Here is a 7,247-nt window from a genome sequence, read left to right as displayed (position 1 = left end):
TCAGGAGAGGGACCTTTAGAGAAGATGAACCTTTAAGAAAAACACAGCATATGGTACAACTTACACTGTAAATGCCAAACATTCAAAACCACAGCTTTGCCGTATTGAAGGTCCACACCATTTTGTTTTTTCCTCAGATGCTGTGTAAGCACGTGGTTAAACCTCCACTGCATACTCGCTTTGTGCTGCTAATAATTCATAAGAGAAAGATTGCTGTGCTTCCTGTCCCTTCACTCCAGATGCTAGCACAGCCATCTCCATTGCCCTCCCAGGGAAAGGGGCCCCACTCTGCTACAGCTAACAATTGCTGTTTCTTAATGGCAAATACCATTCAGCTAAACCAGAAGCCTAAGGAAAAGCAATTTTAGGTTCACTTCCTAGATAAGAAAGAAAATTCCTTCCTGTTACCGATTCCATAAAGGAGAATGAGCTAACCTGCAAAGTCTGATAAAGTCAGCCCTCTATTTCAGCTCTGGCTGTGGGCTATGTTAGCACAGAAGACAGGCAGCTCACAAGGGTTTAATGCAAGAGACACAGAAGAAAGAAAATTATTTGGTTCTCCCACTCCCCTGAGGGGAACCGTCTTTGTTTTCCAGTACTGAGACTGCAGTGATACCTTTGATGTTCACCCTGCAGTGATTCTAATTCATAACTTGCTGGGTAAGTCACTTGGGAGCAAAAGTGTCTAAGATTTCAGATTCTTGTGGCCAGTCCTAAGGTCTTTTTTGTCACTCACCAGCATTCCCACAGCCATAGGTGTTTGCTCAGGAAAGGAGATGGAGACCTTGGTTCATCTCTCCGCTGGCACCGCACGGTGCTCCCTCTTGGACAGGCATGCGGGCCAGGGTGGCTCCTGGTGCTTTGCCCACCTATGCCGATATGCACAGGTTGAAGGTTTGGGTGTTTGTGCCATTTGACAAGTGAAATACAGTATTAACTCATACCTATATTTGCAAGGACATGGACATAAATGTTACTCTCTGAGCATCCTCCTGAGTCCCCATGGGTCTCACATCATAAATGTTTTTGGAAAGCATGCACTCTGCTCCCTTGCTGTCACTGGTGCTTGTGTCAGTGTTTGTTTTACTTTGCTCTGAGCTTAACAATTGGCAAATCCTGGAGTGGCAGCTGGACCAACTCGCCATGCACCCAGGCAGTGAGGGGGATGCTGCTGAACAGCAGTACATTGCTGTCAGGGTGACGGCTTGCTTGAAAGGTGGTGACAAGTGGTACAAGAGTAGGAAATGTGTTTTCCAGACACCCAGATTTAACCACTTTCCCTCCTTTCTCTTTCAGGTTTTCTTTCCATCTGGCTCATAGGTAGAGCCATGTACATCAATACACACACACACACAAATACAGCAAGTGTCTTTGTTTGCCAGCCTTTGCACAGACAAACCCTCAGGCCATATTTTTTTTTCACAGAGATGAAGGGAAAATGTTCCCACGTATGGATTTTGCAGGAAACGGGAAGTGGGTGACAGCGACCGGGTCTGTGACCTGGCAGACCTCGCCGACTAATGTAACGCGATCTCTCCGCGCTTGGGAGAAAAAAGGGAAGAGAAGTCTGGCCCTGGGACTGCAAATCACAGGCTGTGATGACAAGAGGGGGCCTAATAAAACTCAGCACCCTTCACTTTTAAATGAAATGAGTGGGGAAGGGGAGTGGGGAAAGGATAATTTATTGCCTAGAGATATCCTGGGGTATCGCTTTCCTAGAAATGCCTTTCACTGGCCTGTAGAGCTTCAGTGATGGAAAATGTGAATACTGCTTTGAGCAGTCAAGGTCTTTATTTGAATTAATTATAACAGCTAGAACAACAAGATTTAAGCAGTGGAGGATGGGACAAGAAGGCCTTGCATTGCCCCCAATCCTGTCTCGTCACATCATCCCCCGACTGCCACCTTCCTGAAGGACATCAGTGCTGCCAGAAAGGAAAGGCTGGGATGTCCAGGTGGCTCGGATGACATGGATGGCATAGGTACATGATGCTGAGAAAACATGCCATTGCTCTAGCTGTCCTCTGACCCCTGCTTTCTGACTTTGTGTTGAGGAAGCCACAGGAGCAAGTGAATTTTACTGAACAATGCTGCTATTTGTTGGCAGGTTGGTCTGTTTTTGCAGTGACTGTGATCAAAATAAATTGGCTTTAAGATATGCTCCTGCAGGGATGGAGACTCGCTAAATAATGAACTGGTTTGATGGGAATGGGTGCAGAGTCCAACAGCAGCTTGGCATGCCAGGACGTGCCAGGGCTCGGGGGGGCTCCTGGCTCCTTCTTGGAGGAGTCATTTGGTCACTTCTGTTTTCATTGTTTCATTTTGCTGGGTTTTGGGAGTTTGTACTATAATTTTAAGCAAAACCAGACCCACAGTAATAGACTGTTGTGGTTTAACGCCAGCCAGCAGCTAAGCACCATGCAGCCACTCCCTCACTCCCCCCCGCTCCCAGTGGGATGGGGAGGAGAATCGGGAAAGAAGGTAAAACTTGTGGGTTGAGATAAGAATGGTTTAATAACTAAAGTAAAATATAATACTAACAATAATAATAATGAAATATAATAACAATAATAATAATAATAGTTGTAATGAAAAGGAATATAACAAAAAAAAGAAGAGGGGAAAAAAAAACAGTGATGCACAATGCAATTGCTCACCACCCACTGACCGATGCCCGAGCAGCGATCCACGCCTCCTGGCCAACTGCCCCCCTGTTTATATGCTGAGCATGACGCTCTATGGTATGGAATATCCCTTTGGCTAGTTCAGGTCAGCTGCCCCGGCTGTGCTCCCTCCCAACTTCTTGTGCACCTGCTTGCTGGCAGAGCATGGGAAACTGAAAATCCTTAACTTAGGATAAGCGCTACTTAGCAACAACTAAAACATCAGAGTGTTATCAACAGTATTCTCACACTAAATCCAAAACAGCACTGTACCAGCTACTAAGAAGAGAATTAACTCTATCCCAGCTGAAACCAGAACATAGACAAACTTTGGGAGCTTCAGAAATCCTGCTGATATAGGCACTTGCAGTACTGAGATACTGACAAGTTTTTGTAACTGCAAAAACAGGCTGCAAGCCACAAAAACATGAGTCCCCACACAAGACTCTGTGCAAACTTTTTCCTGGTTGAGCTGGAAATGGATGTCTTTCCCAAAGGATTTTATAGCTCTACTTCTGGGCCCAGAATATTTTTAATTAAATTAAATAGAAGGGAAGACAGAAAGGAAAAATAATTATGAGGGTTTTTTTGTTTGTTTGATCTTACTAGATGGTTAAGCTCAATTTTTATTGAATCTTTAGGCAGAGATTCTGGTTTGTTTAATCTATCTGTCTGATTATTACTATATTTCTGGTAGGGTGAACACCAAAGAATAAATGAAAGATAATGAAATAAACAGAGCCAAGTGTGGCTGTACCCTAGAGCTGTCCCATCTCAACATATAAGCGTGTGTTTCATCTCTCCAACGCAGAGATTTCAGGACTCAGCTGGCACCAATAAAGAGGTATCACACTGAGAGAGAGAGCTCTCACTCTGCTGGGCTGCCGTCTGCCTCCAGCCCCCTGTGCAGGGGTGAGGGAGGAGATCTGCATCTCCGCAGAGCATTTACCTCCTGGATGTATTTGGTATAAACCCGCTCACCGCATCCCATTGAGCTGAAGCTGCAGAGCTTTTTGCATGCCTCAGGAATAAAAGCTGGCTGGTTTCAGGGCTGCGTTCGGTACAGCAAGTAGGGCAGCTGTGGAAAGCACAACTGGTTTCTAAAGCACCTGTTAAAATCTGCCCTCAGCAAGCTACGCCACCGCCGCTGCCACTGCTGCTTCCTCTCCCACATGGTCGCACCTCTCCTCCTCCTCCTTCTCCTCGCTCCCCTCGGCAGTGCTCCACGAGCCCCTCTCCAGCCCTCCCCGTCCCGCCCCGGGACCTGCCTCCCAGTCGGCACATCAGCCAGGTAGTCCACGTGGCAGGAAATATCTATCTATGTATTCATCTCACGGTCCCATGGAAGTGGGAAAGTTGCCGTCCCCTCACCCATCCTGTTGTGACAATTTACACTTGGTCGGGTTGTGCCTGCTTTCTGTGCCTGGCAGCCCCGACTCCTGGGAAAGCCCAGGGAACGGGAAAGCCGAGGTGTCCACCCTGCCACGCTGGTCCCTGCCAGGGCTTCCCTCTGCACTCTGCGTGGTTCACAAAACAAGCTGCCTCTGCTTGCGTGGCTGTTCACAGCATCTTTGCACCATGCCCAAGCAGATCCCAATGTTCAATGTAGCTTTCTGTGTATAGTTTAGCCGAGGCAAAGCGCTGTGGACTTTTCCTTCAAATCCAGATTGGGGGAAAAGGGTTGAGGACTTTCACACTCTAAAAAAAAGTTCAGCTCAGACTGAGCCAAAGTTTTCAAAATGACAGCTTTGTGGATTTTCTTCTCTACGCCAAATTTGGATCTTGTCACTTTTTGTGCTGCTGCAGTCTGAAAATAATAGATATCTTCTTTCGACTCTGTGCACACTAATTCTTAATAAATCTTTTTTTCCACAAAATTCCTGAGAAGCAGCAGCAGAGTGTGTTACATGCATTTTACAAATGCAAAACTGGATGCCAGCTGGTCCTAGATAGCCTTGATCCAGTACTGTAGTTATCATATTAACTTTCCCAGCCTCCATTTAACTTAGTGATATGTAAAGAAAATCCTACTCTACTTCTCCCCTGATGAAAAGCACATTAATTTTAGCCAAAACCCACCCTCACATCCGGTATCCTCCTGATATCAGCAAAAAAGAATAGAGAGATAACTTGGTTTGCTGTCCTGTTTACTGATGGGGGTATTCAGGGTTAGGGGAATCACATAGATATCTAAATAGACAGAGAGAAGGAAGAAACAAGGCTAAAAAATAAATTTTCAGCACACCAAAAAGTAAAAGGCAATAGGGAACTGACCTGGCAAATGCTTACTCATGGAGTGAATGTGATCAGCATGGGATCCAGCCTGGAAGAGTTCCCATGAAAGACCAGAGTTTTCTCCAGTGGATACAGCCCTTGTCACAATAGGTACGTTAAGAGAAAGTATATCAGTGTAGCAAGCAGTGAGTGAATAAAGAGAGATTCATATTCTCAGAGGATGAGCACCCAAGTGTGGTGTGCCTAACAGGACTTTATTGAATTATTCAAACATCTAAGTCTGTGAGATTGCACCAGAAATCACATGAGTCCAAGATCTCTTACAAGATCATTGGCACATCCCGTTTTGGGTCGGGACTTAAAAAATACCTGGAGAACAGCCTCTCACACAAGCTTTTTGCTTTCCACTCCTGGCTGTAATCCAAAAGGGTAGCAGCCATTTTATGTTTGAACACTAAAAGTAAACTGGACCAAAGTCCTTGTCGGGTTGGGTTGGTGTTGATCAGCTGAGTTGGTGCTGTTGGTGAACAGGGCAGTACTTCTGGAACAGAAGTTTCTATTGCATACTATATTAATACGAAACTTCTTTGAAAACTAGCAGAATTCTTCCTGTCAGGTATACTATTATCATTGATATTTAGTGTTGAAAGTGCTGTTTGGAAGTGGTATTATTATTATATTTTTTTAAGCACTTAATCCTGTACATTGCATAGGGGAACGTATCCCCTGCTCCTCCTGGATATTCGTGCTCTACAGTGGAAATATCAGAGCTGTTCAGAAATGCAATGCACCGGCAGAGCTGTTCAAGGGGTGATATCCAAGTGCTGCCAGGGTGGAGTTAACATCTGGTTAAACATTAACATGGGGCTCGGTTCCATCATTTTACAATGTGTAACCTGCTGCGAGTAAATGATAAACTGTTCTGGGTGCAGCCCTGGTTGCCAAGTACTTATATTTCACGTGGTTACTGTTCAGAGGAAAAGCAAATAACTGTCATTTGAAAACAGGTAAGCAGAAAAGATGCTGCATATTGATTTCTTACTCTCTTAAAAGAGGCAAGAAGATAACCATTGCACTGGAAACTATGTTGCCCAGTTGAGTATTTTCTATATATTTTTAAGACAACAGCACAAGGTGCCAAACCAGAAACAGGAGAAAGCTACATGCCGCTATAGGACAGAGCCTATAAGGCACTGCCTCTCATTCCTTAAATCATACTGATCTTTCTCCTTGTCTTCCGCCCCCCTGCTTGCCTCTCAGCCCCCAGTACAAAGTGTTGAAAAATTGAGCACAGAGCCTAGAGCTGTCTGCAGCTCGGGCTGGCCGACACAAAGTGCCAGGCTCCCAACCCAGCCACCCATCTCTCCTGCCCACGCAGCCAGGCACACCAGGTTCAGCTGGGCTGCCACACAGCACCACACTGGGGGGAATCCACGCGTGTTTGGGCTTGATGCAGTGGTCCATCAATTGTGCTATGTTATGATGCACTATGGTAACTCTGACATCCTACATCCTTGCTGAGTCCCTGACTTGGTGGAGGCAGGGGGCAAAGACAGGCTGGCTTCTGTTTGTCCTCATGAGATAAAAAGTGTGACAAGATTCAGGAAAAGGTTAAATATTCATACAGAGAAAAGGCATTTTGCAGTTATGCTGACTGGGACAGATACTGCAATAGCCATTAATCTCCATGTTCCAGGCTGGAAGCTCATCATGGGCTGAAGTCACTGTCTGGCCTCCCTGAGCCCTGTGGAGGATTGTGTAATCATCAGCCACGTTCATCATCTGAGGTGAGAGGGGAGGGCGTCACCTTCCTCTGAAGCATCCGGCACCAACTCCGGTCAGCAGCAGGATGGTGGACATGGCCGTGCTCCAGTATGGCAAGAGCTACGCGCCCTCCACTGAGTTAAAATAGCAGATGCAGCCAGATGTCACCTCTAGCCAGGCTTACCCCTTTCACATGCACACGTGCCACGCTTACCAACACCTTTCACCTTCCCCAGCCCCTGAGGAGAAGTCCAATCTTTAGATAATTTCTTCCCAGCCTGGGGGCCCCACCCTGCTTCCTGCAGACATCAGTGTGAATTTGTTGCCATCACATCCCATGGGTTTGTGATCCTCAGTATTCAGAGACTTTAAGATGCAAGGCCGGGCAAGAGGATACAGCGGCTGCAAGCTGCAGAAAATAATACACAATTCAGCACTGCTGACAGGTGCTTGCTTTCTGACCTAAATTTGACATGACTTCATCACTCTTTAATATGAAGAGGTCTTACGCACTTCATTATTAGGGCTCTTCCTTTTTTACCTTTTTGTGTGTGTGTGTGTGCACATTTCAGTTCTCCTCTCCCA

This window comes from Gymnogyps californianus, chromosome 3, assembly GCF_018139145.2.
Source record: "Gymnogyps californianus isolate 813 chromosome 3, ASM1813914v2, whole genome shotgun sequence".
NCBI classification, from domain to species: Eukaryota; Metazoa; Chordata; class Aves; order Accipitriformes; family Cathartidae; genus Gymnogyps; species Gymnogyps californianus.
This window is presented reverse-complemented; position numbering follows the sequence as displayed.